General features: G+C 44.7%; 1 protein-coding gene across 2 annotated transcripts in view; it reads right to left on the reverse strand.

Moving 5' to 3' along the window:
* The window catches only part of zeb1b (zinc finger E-box binding homeobox 1b), a 48,307-nt gene that overhangs the window by 24,055 nt on the left and 6,999 nt on the right, over positions 1 to 17,253 (reverse strand). The gene's annotated exons all lie outside the window — the stretch shown is intronic.

The following is a 17,253-nucleotide window of genomic DNA, read 5'->3' on the forward strand; positions in this document are numbered from 1 at the left end:
TGTCACAGTGGTTTCTTGTTATTCGTGTGAAGCGGGGAGAGAGAGGGGTTAACGCCATAAACTTACAACCACAAAAGCTCTTTTGTCACCTCAGTCCTCCGCCAACATCCACCCCCCCTTAACATCCTTTCCTTTCTCCCCAGGCAAAGTGGCCTTTCCCCGTGTGATCAGGAAGGGCTAGCCCCTCCCCCGTCCCACCCCTCAACCCACCCCCCCCCTCCCCCCGTCTCACCCCTCCACCCCCCCACAACAGCAGCCTCCAGGGCAACGAAAGCTGAAGAGCAGTCAACCAGTACCGCTCACACCATTACCCTGCTGTTTAATGGCCATGATGGTGGACTAGAAACGGCTTGTCCGATGGACAGCCATGAAAATCCGTCTTGCTAAACCAGACCTGAAGGACTGGGTACATGTGTGTATACATGATGCAAGACCTAATCTAAACAGTGTGTGAGGGTGTCAAATCAGTCCACTGTGCCCCTCGACACCTTCTCCCATCACTGCAGCTATACTCACTAGGACTAACACATAAACTATGATTTGTGGAAACGGGGCGGACAGATGAAAAATCACAGGCTGAGTGAGCAGCGCCGTTGTTAATGCATCCTCTCGATGCGGCACTGATTGGGGAAATGGCTGAGGCAGCAGGTAAGCGCAGGTCGTCGTGTATTGATGTATTGATGGGCCCTCTTTTGTCCATTACACCCTTAGGTGCTGGGATGGTGCGTGGGCGTGTGTCTGGTAGCCACCAGCCCGGGGAGACCATTAGTTCGCTGTGACAGAATTCGAAGGGGAGTATCGACAGTCCATCTGGGGCAATCGATAGGCACAGATCTCTCACTCCCTTCTGCCATCTATGGTAATGGGCCTACAGTGAGTCAAACGATGCTCCTGTGTGCTCTACTGTATATTCTCGCTGTGTGTATTCAAGCCTTGTAAACAGGACAGAAATGAACTGTTACCGAGCGTGGAAGGGGACCGCGAGTGAGTCAGCCAGACTGACGTGGAACTGATTACATCCATATAGTGAGACTAATGCAAATGCCAACCACATAATGCTGTTACTTTGTGTTTGCAAGTTACGTACAGCTGTTTTCTTGTCCTTCATTCAGCTCAGTCATGCTCCTTCCTGCTCTGGTCAGATGCTGGTTTCTGCTCCTTGAGGCTGAAGGATCGAGGCCAGACCGGGGTTTCTTCGCATGCAAAGGCCAGCAGGGTGGAACCTCGATTACTCAAGCACACTGCAATCATTGGATTGAACTCTCGGGACTATCCCATGTGATGTCACCCATACTGTGAAGTCACTGAGCAGGGAAACGGCCAAACACTTTCTGGGATAGAACCTCCTCTCTTTTTCATGTCAAGCTTTCCCAAGTAGAAACACTCGAGAACCCTATCTGCAGAGTAAAACATCCGATCAGAACAACTTCTCCTCTTCTGTTCTGCTCATGTTTTCAAGTAAACAAGTGAATTGTACTTGTGATCCCTCTATTCCAACACTAATCCCAGTGTCAAAATGTCCCCTTTGCAGTTCCAGCCCGTAGCTAAGCCTTGCCGTAAAGCAGCACACATCGGTGCTGATACCACCAGTCCCATCGCTGTTATCGGCCCTCGACACATTTCCTGAACGGGGGGTAATATTCTGCTGGAGCTCAGATGATTTTGGGGAAGGACAGGATGGATAGAAGAGGAGCCTGCTCTTTCTGTCTCTGACTATTCGATGGCTGAACTAGGTCAAATAGAGCTGTGAGCTGCCTGCTGTTCAGGGGGAATTCCACTAGGCAGTGTGTGACCATGAACACTGGCCTTCCTGTTTGACTGCGGTGATGCGACTGTAGCCGAGAGGAAGACGCAAGAGAGACAGTTCTGTACAAAGACTAGCTCTCCTTGTCACCTTGCTAACATGTGTGACTTGTGCTGATGGTTGTACACACACAAATTTATATATGCGTGTATATATATATATATGTGTGTGTGTGTGTGTGCGTGTGTGTGTGGTGTGACACAGATCAGTGATAACACTGTGGCTTTTAATAAACTTAGCTGCAGTGTGTGTGTGTGTGTGTGTGTGTGTGTGTGTGTGTGTGTGTGTGCGTGTGTGTGTGTGTGTGTCTTAGTGTGCAGCTTGCTGAAAGGTCCTGGGCGTGTGATTGATGGCAGCTTTAGCACAGTAAATACATGCACACACACACTCAAGACAGTTACACACATACACTGGAGGTGGGTGGAGAGAGGGGTGGTCATATGCAGCCTTGCTCAGCTAACATTATTCATCCTGTGTTCATCTGTGTGAGCTGAGCCCACCGCTCCCCATATTGATGAGCCAGTCGGTGTGTGTTAGTCACTTTATTTACATGACTACACACATCCAAAAACACACATTATTGCTCAGGACTAAGCGCAGAGAATGGGAGGCAATTTTGAGCATTTGGTCTCTTTTTCTTCTGTTTTTCTTCTACTTCCTGCACTTCTTCTATTTGTTATTTGGATGATGGTTTGACTCATCCCATTTGAGTAAAGAGGGCTGGGAGAGGGTGGCTGAGAAGGGGAGAACGGAGGGAGAGGGCAGGCAGGGAGGAGGAGAGGTTATTTTGGAGTCTCTGAACTGTAATCACCACCTACAGCTGCGTCCTCCCAGGTGCTCCAACTGGACATCAACAGCGAGAGGGAGGGAGAAAGTAGAGAAGAGAGAACAGAGAGAGAGGCGGCCTCCCCAGAGAAACACTTGTGGAGTAGAGGTACTGGTATTTGTCTTGTTCATAATTAGTCTAAATTTCCATTCACATGTATTCTACTATCTCTATTTATCACCAAAGACAGAGTGTTCCCCTATTTTTCCTCCTGCTGAGACCTTGCAGGCAGGAGGAAGTTCTATCTGAGGAGTACAAGGAAGTTAAGGGGCTATCACAGAGATGACACGACACTTCCAGTACCTGCCAAAGGAGACAGGAGGGTGACTACATTCAGAGGAAGCTAGTCTGGCTGTGAATTATGCCAGACGACGCGTGACTCGCCCCAAACACAGCAGGTGAGTCCAACTAATCAACTGTGTGGTGACTTGGTCTCCACATTACATTAGTCATTCATTCTGCTAAAAAGCAATGAACAAAGTGAATTAACATTAGCTGACGTATAAATTCACAGAGTATATCACACACAGTGTAACATAGTGCATTGCTGCACTTAACATACATACACACACACACACACACACACACACACACACATATATATATATGTATATATAGATATATATACATATATATATAACATAGTGCATTGCGGCACTTAACATACATACATACACACACACATATATATATATATACACATATATATACATACACACACATATATATATATGTGTGTGTATGTATGTTAAGTGCAGCAATGCACTGTTATATATATATATATATATATATATTCGTCAGTCCACAGAGTATAATATATATATATATATATATATATATATATATATATATATATATATATATATATATACATACATACATATATAAAGAGGTGCATCTATAGGTTAATCTGATAAACCTAACACTGTTAGTCCATTAGCTGGCTTACTTCATCCCAAGACCACGTAATGAGCTGAGGGGGGCTGACTCCTTCAATGGAGGCCTTATTGTCCAGGTGAAATAGGTTCAGCATGCAGGACAAAGCATCCTTAAAGTTCACATGAGGTGAAACACAAGAAGAAAAGCGTAAACAAAGCACTCTCAGACACAAGTAAGGGAACAATACACTACATGTACACAAGCACTTGTGCAAAGTTCAAAATATGGATTAGCACACATGTTCCACAGTGTTTCTCCAGTGATGCATGTTTTAGAAATCTTCCACCATGAAGCAAAAGCACATTCAATCATACAACTGACAGCCGCACCCAAACACAGTTATAGGTGTTGCTGTATAATGCCTTGAAGGCCAGAAAATACATCATACAGTAGTTCACGTGCATTACAGCAAAACCTGCCACATTTCTGCACCACTGCTGTTGTGTTCAAATAAAACCCCTCCATATGGAAGGCTGTGGGTGCGTCCCTGTAAGTCATCCATGGCAGCCTCCCATTATTGTCCAATAAAAGTAGTTGGCGCCATGTGAGCCGTACGTGTCACCGCCAACAGACCCACTGTCTGCTGCATTTCCACTATTTGCTGCACATAGTAACACAGTGGATCGACCAGAAAATATGGATTTATATTCCACAATAGTGAACACACAAATGTCTCAAGCACTGACTAGATTACAGCTGCAGTTGTAAAGAGAGAAGGAGGATGGCAGTATACTTGAAAGACAAATGAAGTAAATAATGTGTAGTGTGCTGTATTGGGAGGCTTTAACACTGTATTGCCAGCACAGACTAGAATATCAGTATTAAAAGACAAGTGCAGTAACAGATTGTAAATATTGTGAAAACCTGATATTATACCTCGAGCCCGAAAGTGTCTTAAACAGTGGATAGAATTTTACCTCTGTAGTGAAAAAAATACACGGACACAGAAATGCCTGTGCACAGATACATACCCCATGAAACCCATCAAGTCATTCATGCATAAACAAAAGCAGCCGCAATAATAAAGAGAGCAGCGCTGAAAAATCACCAAAGGTTAAGCGTGCAACATTGTCATCCTGTTAAAACCATCGCTTCAAGCCTGGCCAAACAAAACCTGGCTGATAAGCACAGCGGTGGCATCAAAGCCTTACAGATTATAGATTACCATCAAATCAGCCCGAGCACTGCCGCCATGGATGGGCACCTGCTACTTTACTGTAATGCCCCTTATACATGGGGCTGGTGATTAGAGCAGGAAATGTGAGTGTATGTGATCTGGACTTGTATACACAATAGCTTCTCATTAATGAGAAAGGTCTCCATGAAACAATGGGATGGCGGTTGATATCTGAACAGGTTTGACTGTTGTTTTTTTTTTTTTTAAGCCTACTGATGTTTGTGTGGATTTGAATGAGTGTGTTTGTCAGTTTCTATGGTCATCTATGTGTGTGTGTATGTGTGTGTGTTTATATCTGTGAAGCTATGTATACCATGTAACCCCTGTGCTATGTTAACCTGCTGTAATTAGCATTTGTATACAGTGCTCCAGTGGCATAGCACCAGCCTCGCCCCTCCCAAAATATACTGTCACAGTCGTGCAGTTTGCTGCCTCTTTGCCCTCATGCCTCTGCCAGCAGCAGTGTGAGGATTAAAGGAAAATCCCGACCTCCTCATCCACCTCTCTTTAATGCCTGCGCTCACTTTAAATGGCTTCTCCAAAATTAACTGGCTGGATTACAACGCAGGTGCTCACCAAGTCCCTCACCCGCCTCTCCCGAAAATAACTCAGATTATGTATACGAACACTGATGATGAGGCACATGGTGTGTACTCAAACACAAACAAGAACAATGATCTTCGTTCCCACAGGTCTCCCACCAACGGTGCCAGTTAGGTGGATTGATTAAGATGCAGCCTGTTCAATCCAGTGAGGGTTAAAAGAGGAAGAGGCTGAGGATGACAATCCACAGGATATGCTGATATTCAATTTACCTGCTACTCACAACACCCCTCCTCCCCCACCGCCACCACACAAACACACACACACACACACACACACACTCACTCACACACACACACACACACACACACACACACACACACACACACACACACACACACACACACACACACACACACACACACACACACACACACACACACACACACACACCCTCAAAATTCCACCAGCAGAAATGCTCACTTCTGTCCGTCTCCCGGCTGGACTTGCTGACACAGCACTTTTCTCCATTTTCATCACCATTCTTAACCTTTATCTCACTCCTCTCCCATCGTACTGCTCTCCTCCTCTCTTTATCTTTGCCTTTCTTTCAAAGCCACGCTCCTCACAGGAAAACAAGGTTGTAAAGGTGGGAGATGCTGATATTGTTTGGCGTGTGTGTACTCTACGTGAAACAAAAATATAAGACCTATGGGTTTATATCCAGAGGAAGATTTTGGCACGCTGCCAGCTAAATGGCCCTGCTAGAGGTATGTGTGCCTTTGTGCCACTGTGTAAATATTTCATATGATTTGAGGCTCCCTCAAACAAAGAAATATTAAGGCCTTTACAACCTTTTATGGAAGTCTGAAGTAGCATGAGGCCAAATTTAATAGACAAGAAAACAATAGCAACAGTAGACTAATTAGAACATGGTTCTGAACTGAATACAGAGTGGGTTGAAAACTCACAACCTAGAAACCTTTAAGACCCACAGTTAAAAAATTAAAAAAAAAAAAAAAAAATACACCTCATACACCTTGTATTTGTCTTCCTATGGTAGCTCCATATCTTGTCACAGACTGGACTCACAGGTATCAGGAGACACCCAGTATGTATGCATGGTCCATGCCCACACATCAGTTATGTGCGGAAGACTAGGTAGGTACACTCGCACTGCGGCCGTTTGTCTTTCTAATCGAGGGGGGAACAGCAGCGGTTACAGGCAGAGAACAACTCTCATGCTCCTTTAATGGGAATGAATAAAGGATGAGTCGAGGCTCAGACACCAGGTTAAGACGCTGTTTAGCACCTCTGGCCCAGCGCCCGGTGTTGGAGGCAGGAGTTGAAGGCGGCGGGGGAGGTGGGGGGGTAGAAGGGGGACAAAGAGAGAAGATTAGAAGAAGACATCAGGAGGAACATCCAGATGGGCTGACGAGCTGGTGAATGATAGAATATCGTTGGCCTAAATGTAAAGTGGTGTAAGAGAAGGACATTATGAAACAGAGCTGCACCAGTTTCCAGGGACTGCTTTAACTACATGTACAGCATTTAGAAGTTGTCAGGGGATTTTTCTAAACAGTAAACCAAGAACCAGAGAGAACTACTTGTTGACACTGAGTCTGGTTCCGTACGCCTCTGCAGATCTCTTCTCTTTGATCCTCCTCGGGAGAAAATGAAAGGCACTGGAAAAGAGAAAAAAAGCAAAAAAGGAAGAATGGGACCTGGGAAGAGGTATATAAAGCAGCACTTTTCAGAAATTGCTCTGGATTTTATGGAGAGGGTTGGAAAGGAGTGGCACACTGTGCCAAGGTATGTTGTCCATCGGTAGCCATTGTGGGGTGAGAACAGGTCCCAGGATGATGATGGTGCCAGTCTCCTACCCCAGACACCGTCATAATGGCTGCCACCTTCCCATTATGGCAGCTAGTGAGAACTCACAGCAGAAGCACCTGTGCTCAACAGTCAGATCACCACATCAAAACAAGCCTGAAGAATTAGACTACTACTGGGGGTGCTGAAGGGTGCCTGAAGCAACCACAAATGGAGAGACACTTTTCAAGATGCTTTTCGCCCTGTATTTGGATCAGTGGAGAGAAGACTGTAGGTGCTGTGTAGGCTAAAATGTGAATTATCTTCAGCAGTACAGCAGTATAGACAGCTTTTCAAAAGCCAACCAGTCACGCCAAAGATGAGGCAAAGCCTCACACCTCATACAATACCTGACAATTTACAATCCTGAAACTAGAGGTTGTCAGCAGTGATGGTAGAGCTACTACTCATGTCATAAAAGTAGGAAAACGGTGTTAAGTAGTGTTAAGTTTGCTAAAAATGTCTGCAACCCCAATAAGGTAGCACATTTCTACAAAAAAAAAAAAAAAAATGCAGAAAGAGTGTGAATGCAGCGTCCTGCACTTATGAGCTTTCAAAGTTCAGGGAGTATTTGAGGAGCTGTGGGTGATGCCTGGTGCCATGTGACATGGTGTGAGTGCATCTTATTTTAGAGTGAGAGGTTGAGATAAGGTGTTAAAAGGAGGGGAGGGACAGGAATTCTGTGCTGTCCTTGTAAGCCTCGATGCACGGTAGATGTCAGCTCCCCTCCCAGGTTCAATTCTTTGATTACAACTGATTGATTTAAAAGAAAATCCACTTTATTGCATTTGTCCTGATCCACGCCATTTACTCTGAGATATATTCTACTTCAAACTGCAAAGATCTGCAATGTAATGGTCTGTCCTTTTCTTTGAATGATCCTGATATCTCCAAATACACTCCCTTGTTTTCTCTCCTCTTTTTCCTCTCTGTGTGTGTGTGTGTGTGTGTGTGTGTGTGTGTGTGTGTGTGTGTGTGTGTGTGTGTGTGTGTGTGTGTGTGTGTGTGTGTGTGTGTGTGTGTCTTGCTGTGCTCCACGCAGCAGTTTATTTAGCTGCCATGTTTACATTCCTGTTCAGTCAGCCTCTCCTAGGGGAGGATGACTGGATCCTCTCTCTCTCTCTCTCTCTCTCTCCCTCTCTCTCTCCTCAGTTACAGGATGGTTGCCACAGATAGCCGTGGCTGACACATACAAGCACACAGGCCAGACTTTTTGTATTTGGTTCTGGCTAACAAAGGATTATGTGTACATGTACAGATCTTACGGAAATGCAAGCACAAGATGAAGAACTTATGAAATCACCAGCACAACGTCCATCAGACAGCTGTCAGTCATGTCACAGAGAAGTACTCATCATTTATTTCACTGTAACAGTGACTATGGGCGGGGCCGGGGTAGGGCTAATTGGAGCTATAGGACGTCCAGAACGCTCAGGTCCCCAGCACTTCACTGGCCTCATCATTAGACTGACTGGCTCCTGTGGCCTCCGGGAGAGTGCTGTCTGCAAGCCCTAATGACTGCTGACTCACTCAGCACCCAGCACCGCCGCCACATTAGCCCAGCCCAGAATAGCCCCAAATAAAGAGAGATGCGAGGGGAGTGGGGATGTTCAGCGCCCCTACAGTGTTGTAAGACATAGACCCCATATGATATGTGTGCTATTTGATTAATTTGACTATCAACTCCATGTTGTAATAACCCTGTTGGTTGGCTCTAGTCCAGCCTATGTAGACATGTAATGCCTAATAAGTGATGCTTGACACTGCTGATTAATACAGGAAAACTGTATCAACATGGATAAATAATCGCCACTCAGTTGTTGATACATATTTGTTTTGGAAGTCATTATGATGCACTGTTATCAGTTTGAAAGCTGGCATGTTTTCAAATTTTCAACACAAGTTATCAAGCCATTAAAGAATCTATCCGTGACACAGTGGCGGGTGCCTGTCAGATTTAAATCTTTTCTACACTGCTCAGAAGGTACCACATTTTTAGGGAGGCTTTATGACTTCACAAGTTGCATTAACAAATATTAATAACGAGCTCATGTTTTTCAATTACATTAGTAATAATATACAGGTAAATATGTTTATGTACTGTCTTGCCAAGATGTACATGTTTTTTTTATGTTTGTACAGCAGGCTTCAGTCTTTATGCTAAGTTTAGCTTAGCTTAGCATAAACACTGGAAACAGGGGGATACATTACATTACATTACATTACATTTCATTTCATTTAGCTGACGCTTTTATCCAAAGCGACTTACAATAAGCTACAGCTAGCCTGGCTCTGCCATGCTCTGTCAGCGCCTCTCAACCTTTCTAATGAACACCTAATTGGCTGAGTCCAGTGAATTCCTGGGGTCTAGAGTTTTGGTGTTGTCACTGTGAGTTTGACAGCCAACTAGTGGAGATGTACCTATGGCCAGCCAAGAAATAGTCCTGTACATAAAACCAAATAAAAGTGCAGATTGTTGGTTTTATTCTTTGCATTTTGTATGTTTTAAACAAATATGAAAATGTTCAGAGGTGCAACTAAATGGGTCTTTGTTTAAACTTTGGACAGCGATAGGCAAGCTGTTTCCCCCTGTTTCCAGTCTTTATGCTAAGATAAGCTGACTGGTTATGGCTGTAGCCTCACATTTAGTATGTAGACAAAGAAATTAAAGAAGCAAATCAGCATGTTTCTCAAAACTATTCCTTTGTGTATCTGAGAAAAAGTAGATAGTAAGGCAACTAAATTAAAACACTGAATAAAACAGCCTGGCTCAGCAGATATCTGTGGGTTAACTAGGCTGTAAAACCCACATGACGGCAAGACAGAGGACTGCTCTGTGTTCAACTGACCATGGGAGGTAGGAGGAAGCGAGAGGGTGGGATGAAGACAGGGAGAGTTTTTGTACTGTTGTTCTTCCAAAAAGAAGACAGCGATAAATCTCCTCCATCAGCACAGCTTCATGTCTAACAAGTGTTCTGTTCATACTGAGGCTGGGAAATACATTTTATCTAGATGACCGACAATCTTGACAGAAAAAAATTAAATAAAAAAGGCAATTTATAATTAAAGTGGAGAAAAATTAAAGCAATGTTTTGCTTGAATTTTTCAGATTTTTCTTAATGTTCATCTGGGTGTTATTGCGTGTGAGAGGACACATCTGTTAGGGATTTGGGACTGGGCGATTTCACCTTCTGTCAGGAGACAAAAAGAAAGAAAGAAAGAAAGAAAGAAAGAAAGAAAGAAAGAAAGAAAGAAAGAAAGAAAGAAAGAAAGAAAGAAAGAAAGAAAGAAAGAAAGAAAGTAAGTGAGGGGGTGCGTGTGTGAAAGAGACATGGCCTATCTAAAATACACCATCTGAATGCAGTATCAGCCAAAAATACTCCTTCTAACAAGTCAATAATGTGTATCGATTACTTCTGCGCACGGCTTATGCAACATCACCATCTCAGTGTACAATTATGGTGTAATCACTGTGTGCAGGCAGGGGTTTGCACAGCAACCTGCCTGCCCTGTAGAGACGGAAAAGTAAACTCCTCATGTGTGCCATGGGGTCCTTAAATCAAACTGCACAATGTGAACTAATGGCCTGGAAACACTGAGAGAACTGTGCTCACATAGACCCATATATAGCGACAGACGCAGGGAGAGAGTAGAACGGAGGCAGGAGAGGATAGAGAGACACAGGCGTGTTAAATGTTTGCAGGGCTCTGAGAAGGCCTCAATCATGGAAATGACTGTGATGAGAAGTATCATGCGTCCATAAATCTAGAAGAGATTCGGGCAACATGAAACTGAGGCGGATGTCCATTTAAGAAGGAAATGGAGATAAAGTCGAGCCAAAGTGTTGGTGAGACACTTCGGAGTGAGATGCAATCACCTCTTCTCATCGCTGACTGACCGTTCTTTCTTTATCTGATGCTCATTTCCCTCCTGCTCTTAGTCCAACATTACTCCTCCCAGTCCTCCTCATCTTCCTTCCCTCCTGAAACCCAATGCAAGCACCATTTCCACCGGGACTCTGATGTGAGCTCGGAGACGGCCGTGCGTAATCGATAGTGCCAGGTTGCCAAGACAACCTTGATTTCCTGTCGCCGTTTTTGCCGAGCGCCGGTGATTGCGCTGGGTGTCCGTTGCACCTGCCGCCCCCCCTGCCCCCCCCCCCCCCCCCACACACACACACACACACACACTCCCCCTCTTCCACTGTCTCATCAGGCACCCCTTATGCCTCACCTCCCTCCCGCCCTCCTTGCACCATATAGCCGCCATAGACAAAAGAGTTAGACAGATATACAAAGGCAAAACGGATTAGACCCAAGAGGTTGGGTTTGAACAATCAAAACATGGTAGTGAGTGTGAGGCCACATGTACACACACATGCATGCACGCAGACCCATTTTAAACAAACACACACGCCCTGTCATCACTAACAAAAGCGAGCAGTGACAGCTATCACCTACCTTGGAGGATGATGTCACTGCACCTGGGGAGCGTTTATTCTCAGCCCCCCCTCTCTTTCGTACAGGAGGGGTTGGCACCTCCAGTTTTTTTTTCATTAATGGAGAGCTCATTAATCGTGGCTGATAACGAGGACGTGGGACAGGGACATGATTAAGGGGCTCTCTCTCCTTTAGCTGGGCGCCCTTGGGGATAAACAGCCCAGGGTGTGTGTGTGTGTGTGTGTGTGTGTGTGTGTGTGTGTGTGTGTGTGTGTGTGTGTGTGTGTGTGTGTGTGTGTGTGTGTGTGCGTGTGTGTGTGTGTGTGTGTGCGCTCCTGTGTGGGCCGCATGTTAAAGCAGGCAAAGGACACACACACCCAGTGCTATCTCTAGGACATCTGCAGGATAGGATACTACACATGTTTTCACTTCTTAGTGATTGCAGCTCCGGTCAGTTTGGTATTCCACTGTGAATTCACCGATGTCTGCGCATGAAGCCATCTTCCATTAAAGATCTAAGTTTGTTGTTGTCTGGATTCCCTTACGGCTACGGTTTAATACTGCAGGAGCTGAAACGGAGGCTCATGGAGAGGAAGTTGGGACTTAAAACAAATCTCTGTGGAGTTTTTCTGGGTGAGCTTCCCTCCACATCCTCATAGAGACAGGAACTTTTTGAGGGAAGGGATATATATTCTGGTAGAAGCAAGTGAAATTATTAATGTTCTGATTGTGTTTTAATAAAAGACAAAGCTGCATTATCTAGTAATTTGTCAGTTCAATAGTGCATCCGAGTAGGACTGGGACTAATTTCTCAGTGTCAAGCATGCTGTAGACTATGAAATTATAGATCGTAAGTTAAGGGAGTGATATGATTTGTATTTGTGTGAGAGAGTGTGTGTGCATGTTTGTCTGAATTTTGTTTTAGACTTAAAATGTCACTGAGAAAAATTGTAGTGCTCATGCTTATGAAAAAATTTCCCCTCGGGGATTAATAAAGTATATACCTACCTACCTTATTTTGATACTATGTGGGACAATAGGTTAAAAAAAAAAAAAAAAAAAAGACAATTATGAATACTGTTAGACTACAAATATGCATTTTGACCTGGTCTAATGTCTATTTTGTTGAGTCATTAAAGAGGCCAGCAAATGTGTTTGGTCAAGCAAACAAATGTTATGTAATACAGGAAATAAAGTTAGTGCGGGCTGTGAAGCATGGAAAACTTTAGATGGCAAACTAGGTGGTATAATACAGAAGAGAGGATACAGTAATAATAGGATGTTTATGTAATAACAGGTCAGAAGTGATCCACATATGTAATGAATGTAAGTGATCCACAAACACAACAGGATGTTACAGTGTCTGAGCCAGAGAGCAGAAGCTCAGCTTGTACATACAGGAGTGCTTTGTAGCACAGCAATCGTTTAATCTTACACACACATTAAATCCAATCTGTCTGGACCAGGACCCTAATCCCCTCTCCACGGCCACGGAGACAAGCAGACAGTAATCCTCCATATTTGTATATTAATAGGAACAGTCTCAGAGGGGGCTTCTCTATATATCGTGATGTATGTTTTATTAGGTGGTTAATCTGCTTGTTGATCACAGGCTCGGTCCATTTGAACCTGGGTTTTATTAAAACACAGTCGGCCCTGCCTGAGGGATAAGCTCCCCAAGGACAAAGAAGAGCATGCCTGGGTTCAATAGACTCATCGTCAACAATAAACAGCTTTACATCAACGTTATCTGTCATGGGCCAATACAATTATTAAGTGGAATTCAGCCCCAAGGCCTCTGCCCTTTTCCAAGAGGACGGCTAGATAAAGCCTGACCCAAATATGAGTGTGCTGGCTTGTTACCATAATGCATGCTTCAATCAACTCCATTGTTATTTCTGAAGGTGTACTTTTGTGCGCGCCCATAGTAATCCACATTGCCCCGAGAATGTCTTCCCGTCCTCCGGAGGACCCTCAGACAATGATTTGGTTAAAATGCCGTTCCACGTCAGCAGACACAACCGGCTGAGTAAACGAGAGGCGCAGAGGTGAGATTCCTTTGGATCTGAATCACATTGGAGTCGTCTGCTCACCTCTCAGCCCGTCTAGACGCTGTGTCACTGCCACACCCTGCTGGACATCCGCCCTGATTCAATAGATTTATCAGACAGCCATTTGATTAGAAGGACACTGCTTTAAATTAGCTGGTGAGCCGGGGAGTGATGAAGAGGCTGGACAGGAGGCCATTACAGCTGAGGGGACACTGTCCCTCTTGCTTACCAATGGTCTGCAGCCGCCAGTGATCACATTGATGTCTGTAATCACTTCAACTACAAGGGTTTCTGATGCATTTAAAATGGTCAATTTGTATGATTCTCTCCTTAAGATATTTTACTCTAATACAGAAATAAGTGGCATCAACTTGCAGGCACAGTCTTATAGTAGGCATCAATCAAAGTGACTTCCATCGGGTAAACAAACAAACAGCTTTTAAACATCTGGCGAGGCGAGATAGGGAGAGAACGAAAGAGGCACCCGAGGGAGATGTGTTGATTAAAAGGAAGGATGGAAGGAAGGGTAGAAAATGAGACCAAAAAGGAAAGGAAGAGCCTCTGAGACAGTTCACACTCAGGTCAGCATTCAGGTGGAGGTCAGGAATGCGCTCACAAACCATGCTTAACACACTACGCTTAACACGCGCGCGCACACACACACACACACACACACACACACACACACACACACACACACACACACACACACAAACATGGCCTTTGAATGCAATACATCCACACCATGTGACTCTCACGGGGTAATCTCATGGGAGCATCCCCCACCCCTGAGCTCCCCTGATGGACTGTAACAACAGGAAGTCAGCCTGGCCTGCAACATCACACCACACCTACAGATAACGGCCCCCTCCCTCACACACTGCACATATTAACACAGAAACACTCACACCCACACAGAGACACGCATATGTACGCCTTCCTTGCTCTTCTTCAGCCTTCCTCATCATTAATGTGTTGCATTTATTCATCAGTTAAGTTTAATCCCTCTAAAAGTGCGCAGTGTGGGGCAGAAGAATCGGTGGCACGGTGCCCGCTGCTGCCGGCGTCAGTGGCGAGCGAGGCGCGCTGCTGCAGCCTGGCACTGAAACAAGGAGAGGCCGAGGCTGGCAGGGGGTGGGCCTTTCAGTGACTGAATAGCCCTTGTTTATCTAGGTCCCTCTGGGAAGTCAGGACACTGCAGTGAATAGGAGCCAGTTAGCAGCGATGGCATAATAAGACCGGGGGGAGGACGGGGGTCATTGAAATTCAACGCAGGCTACTGTCAAGACAAACCACCCTTGCCAGCTGTGGCAGAAACTTAAAGGAGCAGGGGAGGGTTTGTACCGCGGACGGTTTTGAGGCTAACAACACAACATTCGATGACCAACAAGCTTTGATGTGCCATTGCTTACTCATCAAAAGTGCCCCAAAAAAAAAAAATTCAGGCAACTGTTTCACTACAGCTGAACAAAAAAGACAAGCAAAGTGGCTGATTTAAGTCTTGACCATCGTCAAAGAAAGGAATCTTGACATGACGGACAAACAGGACTGAGCGCTTATGTCTTTAGGGGGCATGTGTGTACACACTGGAGGTGACCAGAAACACTAGGAGTCATTAAGTAAATAAAGCCAGTGTTCTTCCGGCCTGTTTCAAAGTCTCAGCATGATAGCAAGATCCTCTGCAAAATAATACAAAAAAACCACTGCAAGCGGTAAGTTTTGTGTTCCAATAGAGCCAAATCTTTTTTTATGTATCTGAAAAGAAATGCTGGTTTTCTTTGCCCTCTGTGGCAAGAAGATGCCAGGCCTACATATCAGCAAAAGCTGTTCTTTTTCCAAGCTTTCATGTTTTCTGCCCCGGTTTGTTGTCTCCGCAGCCCCTGATGAGGATCCTTAAATAGGCTGCCACAGGTGCTGGGGGCCGGCGGGGTGAAGGAGGGGAAGGTGGCCGGGATGGGAGCAGGGCCGCAGGAAGCCTCTTGTTTTCATAGAGATAAAGGGGCTTTCAGGTTGCATCCTGGGCCGTAATCTCTCACATACTTCCTGGTTTTGTTCACGGTGAGGCAAGACAAAATGACAAAGTAACCTTCGCCCTGAGCGCCTGATCGATAGCTTCTGATGAGGCAGGATACACATCTGATGTTAGTGAATTTGAAGAGCACAAAATGACAAAGACAGGCCACATTTGATTTTGAGCTGTGTTCATTAATGACCCTTGATCAGGGCTGATTTATGGGTTCATTTATTCCAAGTGCTGCTTCATTACTGATGATGATTATAAAAGTGTGCATATAATTTCTTTTCTGACCTCTTCATTTGCTTTTAGAGCACAATTAACATTGTTCCAAGCTCTCACATCCTAATTACAGAAAAGAAAACGCTCCCTTCCTTCAAATTCAAGTTCCTCCTTAAACAGTCACTTAGTGCGGGCCTTGTGTTTAAAAAGATCCATTTACTAGAAAATTTGCATGAAAGGGGTTTATTGAAAAGTTGGCATTGAGGAGGACTGCAAACTTCAGAAGAATATACAACACATTCACATATTTAAAGTACCAAAAAATGCTCTCATTCCACCTCTTTTCTCTGCTCCGCTCTCACTCTCCATTCTGAGCATGTCCTTCTTGAGAAGGCCAGCATTTGACCGTGAGCCACACCCTGTTCTCCTGCCAGAGGAAACTTTCAATCTCTGCCTCCCTCTCTCACTGTGGCTGTAGCTCTGGCTCTCTCATACTTTTGTCAGGTGTTATTTATGAGCGCTGTATAGCTGAGTTGCTGCATGCCTACAGCACCTGCTGGTGCTGGAGAATCAGAGCCAAGGCAGCTGCCAGAGAGAGGAACGAGAGACAGAAAAGGAGAGAACACATAGGCCTCCAGAGTGAGGAACTTTATGAGAACGTGGCGAGCGATGGTGGGGCACTGTCGTGTGGCTTTGTTGATGTTGTAAGTGTACTGGCATGCAGCTTACAGCTCATACAACTAATGGTGTTTGTTATAGTGGCAGCAGTAGGAACAAACAAACAAACAAACAAACAAGCGATGAGCAATCACTAATTAATAATGCTGTACAACTCCAAAGATGATCAATTAGAGGCCATGCTTCATTGACTTGCGGGCAACAGTCCTGTTGCCACAGTAATAAGAGAGGGGAGGGCGCTGTCACCATGAGTAAGAAGACAGATGCACAACTGCCTCGTTACGGAGATCCGAGAGTATCTGCTGCTACACACACACTGATTTATGAAACGTTCAGTACTACAATATGTTTTGACGGTAAACAACTGGACGCTTGTAACAGTGAGTTGAGCCAGGACAGAAAGGCTGAGACGGGTCAAAACGCTTAATTCCAGTGCCCAGAGTTACAGAGACCCAATGTAAAAAAAAATTAAAAAAATTAAAAAAAACACCAACAAAAAAAACAATGTACTTTGTTGTTATAATAAGTCTTTTGCTGTATATTGCAGGTGCTTTTGGGTAGAAAGCCGAAATTCACATCCAATCAGAAATGTTTAATATACCACAAACTATGTTTTTCATCAATTGTTTGCGATCCTTTAACAGACAGTGAGGTGAGGGGATAGAAGTCAGAAAAAACAGAACAAACT

Source organism: Embiotoca jacksoni, unplaced genomic scaffold (genome assembly GCF_022577435.1).
Source record: "Embiotoca jacksoni isolate LCO1_2020_lvr unplaced genomic scaffold, fEmbJac1.0.p SCAF_17, whole genome shotgun sequence".
NCBI classification, from domain to species: domain Eukaryota; kingdom Metazoa; phylum Chordata; class Actinopteri; family Embiotocidae; genus Embiotoca; species Embiotoca jacksoni.